The sequence below is a fragment of the Panthera tigris genome, chromosome D1, assembly GCF_018350195.1.
Source record: "Panthera tigris isolate Pti1 chromosome D1, P.tigris_Pti1_mat1.1, whole genome shotgun sequence".
NCBI lineage: Eukaryota > Metazoa > Chordata > Mammalia > Carnivora > Felidae > Panthera > Panthera tigris.
Genome location: NC_056669.1, coordinates 50,371,759 through 50,376,768, shown reverse-complemented (window position 1 = coordinate 50,376,768; position 5,010 = coordinate 50,371,759). Strand labels below are relative to the sequence as shown.

General features: G+C 37.6%; 1 pseudogene; it reads left to right on the top strand.

Annotated features, from left to right (window-relative positions):
• The first annotated feature begins 4,238 nt into the window (after nt 1–4,238).
• Nucleotides 4,239–4,727, top strand: LOC102950560 (annotated as a pseudogene).
• The last annotated feature ends 283 nt before the right edge of the window (nt 4,728–5,010 follow it).

Sequence of the window (5,010 nt, the reverse complement as noted above, 5' to 3'; positions counted from 1 at the left end):
TCTCAGATATGACATCATTGGCATATTAAAACTTACCTACTTGGTACAATACATGTGTGTTGTAGGCCATGTGTCCGTGAGGCTCATTTGTATTGGCTTTTGCATGTTGCTCTTTGAGGACCGGGAATGCTTTTCTCTACTACATAAGTACTAGTACCTCAAGTACTACTGAAAGAATTTCACCATGACTGAGAAAATGGGAAAATGAAAGCAAAACATGACAATGTCACAGTAAGCACAGTCCAGGAGAACTAACATTGTATTTTCAAATTTAAAAATGTTTCAAACCACAACTTTATGAAAATTGAAGCTTTTGTTTAGTCTATTTTATGTTATTTTATGTCATTAATTTCTTCCCTATTATTGGCATTGCAAAGCAATTATGGAAACTACAGGCATAATTTCCAGGCAACAGACCCTGGTACATACTTGGTATTTTCGGGGTTTTCACTGAGACAGTATATATATCTTTTTTTTTCCCTTTATTAAAGTAAGAACCTATATTATTACACTATTACTATTAATTATTATTACCGAATATATTCTATAGTAAAATTTGAGATCTAGAGTAAGATTTCTGGGATTTACACTGTACCTCCTCCAATATTCCTTAATAAGAAATTCTGGGGCACCTGGGTGGCTCAGTTACTTAAGTGGCTGGCTCTTGGTTTTGGCTCAGGTCAGGATCTCACAATTTATGACATCAAGCCTGGCATCAGGCTCTATGCTGACAGTGCAAAGCCTGCTTGGAATTCTCCCTCTCTCGCGCGCGCGCATGCGCGCACACGCGTGCATGCAAAATAAATAAATAAACATAAAAAAAATAGAATTCCTCATGGAAAACTGTTGAAATCCTTTGGCTGTTTGAAGTTAGTTTGCTCACTTTAAAATTTAAATAATAATGTAATTTATTGCCTTGAGAAAATATCCAAACCTAGTATCCTAACATTTAAACCCCACTTCTATCCACTTGCTTTCTCCATACTGACCACATATCTCTTGGTGTCCCCTCAACCCCAGACTCCTATTGAGCCAAGAACAGTCAGTTGTACATGCTCTCCCACACCCAATGTCCCACTGGAAGCTCAACTTCCAAGAGGGCTGTCTCACTCCCTGCCTTCTTGCCCTAACTGTTCTATCTGCTAGCCATCTTCTTTTTTTTATTGACCAACTGACTTCTAAATCTCCGTTTGTCTTTCAAAACACTCCTCTCAGAAATACCTTCTCTGCAAACCCTCTCTAGCTTTAGATTTATATCACACTTGGATGCCTATTCATCATTCATTCTCTGCTTTTGCCTTCCTAACACAACACCCATTTTGTCCTCTTCAAATTCTAGTTTCTTTGATTGCCATTCCTTCTTATTTCAGGATGAGGCTGTTTGAGACAGAGGTCGAGGGAGAGATCTCATCTGAGAAGGTGCTATTCTACATCCACTTATCATGAGGTGCACTGGTCTGGACTACTGGAATCAGAGACCTGGATCCAATCTCAACTCTACTATTTACTGGCTGTGCAGTCTCTAACAAGTTTACTTTCCTGAGTTCTAGTTTTCCAGTATTATAATTAAGATTATAATGTCTCTTTTATAAGATTATTATAAAAGGTAATTTTTATGAAAGGCCTAGAATAGCTCTTGGCTCATAAAAAGAAAGGGATATTATATATGGAAGTATACATAACCACTCTTCTGTGTAGAATATTACACAATATTTTCAATAAAAACCCTAAGTCTTTTACATCTTTCAGCTATACTTTCTTCATCAATCTGTACATTGCTGTTAAGTCATTTATGTATGATATATAGACAGATACAAAATTATACCATATATATGTATATGTAATTACATATAAAGAGATATATAAACATATATTCACATATTTGGATATATGTGGTCATCTTTTTCCCCCTTCTCTCTCTATAAATATATATATTTATCTATGAATATATATATAAATATATTTATATTTATATTTATATGGCCAGAAGATGAAGATGGTAGGTAGAAGTTCAGTGTAGTATATAAAATTCCAGCTCTGGATGGATGGGGCTTGAATTCCAATTATATGGCATCTGTTAGCAGCATGGCCTAAGCAAGCAACTTAAGACTTCTGAACCTCATTTTCTTTGTTGAAAGTTTAAGAAAATAGAATCTACCAGTACAAGTTATTTCTAGGATTGAAGGTTACCGTCTACATGCAATGTGCCTGCATGTGTATGCGGGTGTGTGTGGTATGTATTTCCCCTAGGAACAACAGTTCAGTATTCACTAATTCAGTGTTTGTGAAGGCTTCATATAGCTACCACAAACAATAAGAATTAAATATATATATATATATATATATATATATATATACACACACACACACATTATGTATATATATATTGTATCATGTATATATATATATATATTGCATGATGTATATGTATGTTATATATACATATAATACACACACACGTATATATATATATATAATGTGCATATATATCTACACATTTATTGCCTTGAGGATCTAATTTACCATTGTATATACCACTGCACTCTGTCAATAACTATTGTTTAACAAGGATTCAGTTCATTTTTGCAGAAGAAAGCAAAGGAAAAATAGAGGTATGGAGAGAAGAAAAGACATCAGGGACTGAATGCAAGGTGACTGCGTGCAAGACGGTTCTGAAACTCATCACAAGGTTGACATGTGGCTAATGACTCTTTTCCCATCAAAATTTGACTGCCAGGTTTTCATGGAATGTTCCTCTGTAATACCTTTCATGGTTGGTGCCCTTACTCCCTGCCACTTCCCCTGAATGCCAAATATACCTACACATGCTTTCATTTTTCTTCTTAAAATATTTGCCACCATTTATAGCATCACCTTCTTTGTCTCGGTCATCCTTTTTTCCAGTTATGACAAGCTCTTGCTAAATCTGTAAATGAGCTCAGAGGCTTCCTTCCTTTAGGATAATTCTTCATCTTTCTCCCTCTACTTTGCACTTCATGCTGGAATTGCTTGTGCCCTGTCTATGTATTATTTTTCTTTTCAAGCAAGCTGAGCAAGAGACCAAAGGAACAATTTAACAAGAAGAAGTAAAGCCATTTGGTGATATATGAGAAAATTTTGACAAAAAGTGATAGTAATAATAATTCCATGAGTGAATGACAGCTACAAGCTGGGCATCATATTAGACCTTTTATATACTGTTATGGGCTGAACTGTGTTCCCACAAAATTCATATGTCGAAGTCCTAACCTCTGGTACTTCAAAATGTGACAGTATTTGGAGATAGAGCCCTTAAAGAGGTAATTAAGGTAAAATGAGGTTGTAAGGATAGGCTCTAACCTAAATGACTCATGTCTTTATAGGAAGAGGAGATTAGGACACAGATGTGCACAGAGAAAAGACCAGGGGAAGACAGATGGGGATAATGGCCATTTAAAAGCCAAGGAGAGGTATCTTAGAAGAAATCAACTCTGCTGACACCTTGATCTTAGAATTCTAGTCTCCAGAACTATGAGGAAATAAATTTCTCTTGTTTAAGCCCCCAGGCTGTGGTACTTTGTTACAGCAACCCTAGAAACTAATACATACACTTCATTTTATTTGCTTCCCATAGCATCCCATAAAGAACAAATAAGTATCACTCTCTCCTTTTTATACATGGTGAGAGGAAGGCTCAAAAATAACATTTGAAGGATGCCATTTGAAGTGGAAAATCAACCCACTGATGAACGTGATTAAATAGAAACTAGAAGCAAAAATAATCTGAAGCAATAGGTTTGTAGGCTGATGCTCATACATTAAATATGTTTTCTAGTTCCCTATGTTATTTACTTAACTGATTTTGTCCATTTTGTGCCATGCTTTGTGATATGTGCTGAGGATTCAGAGAGAAATAAAACAGTTCTTGCCCCCCAGAAGCCCATGGCTTTTTAGAGAAGATCCACACAAAATTCATTCATTAATTCAATATATTGTACTGGATATATTCACTACATCTAACTGCCACAAGTCTAGACACAGACATGATCAACTCTGCTGAGCATCAAGGTAAGCCTTGTAAGCAGACAGGTGGGCCTGCAGTCCTGTGGTGGTGCTCCCCGAATTCTCATGTCCCTGCCAGCACCTTCTGGATGGCTTCCCAGAACCACAACCCAGCCTCCACCAGCATCACTGCTTGCTGCCCACAAAGGAGCCAGGGCACTGGCCACTCCATGGGCAAGAGGCTACAGCAGGAGCTGATGACCCTGATGATGTCTGGCAACACAGGAATTCCTATCTTCCCTGAATCAGACAACCATTTTAAGTGGACAGGGGCCATCCATGGAGCAGCTGACAGAGTATATGAAGATCTGAGGTATAAGCTTTTCTTGGAGTTTCCAGTGGCTAACCTTAAAATGCACCCACAGTGCACTTCCTCACACCCTGCTACCACCCCACTGTGCACACCTGGGGTAACATCTGCTTAACATCCTGAAGGACAAGTGGGCCACCCTGTATGATTGTCAGGATCCTCCTGCTGTCCATACAGAGCCTGCTAGGAGAACCCAACATTGATAGCCCTTTGAACATACAAGCTGCTGAGCCCTGAAAAAAAGCCCACAACCTTTAAAAAGTATCTGCAAGAAACCTACTCAAAGCAGGTCTCCAGACAAGAACGCTGTCTTATCCAGCCTCTCTCCTTGTGTTGTCTTTTTAGTTTTCCCTTAGATGGTCTGCCCTTTCTTTGATTTCTGCATAGGACTGTATCTTAACCTGTAGTGTCATTTTTGTTTTGTTTTTTTGTTTTTTGTTTTTTTTATTAAGTCTCTGATTGAGTCCTTATGATAAATATGTTAAATGAATACATTTTGGGATTTTTACAAAAATCAAAGGTCTTAAAACAATGACTCATCTGAGGCTTGAAGTATGAGGTGATAAGACAGAACAATGGCTGATGGCTTCTCAAATGGAAACAAGGACCTATGCTACTGTTTAGTCACTAGCTGGGCAAAAAAGCAGATAAACAGAGCA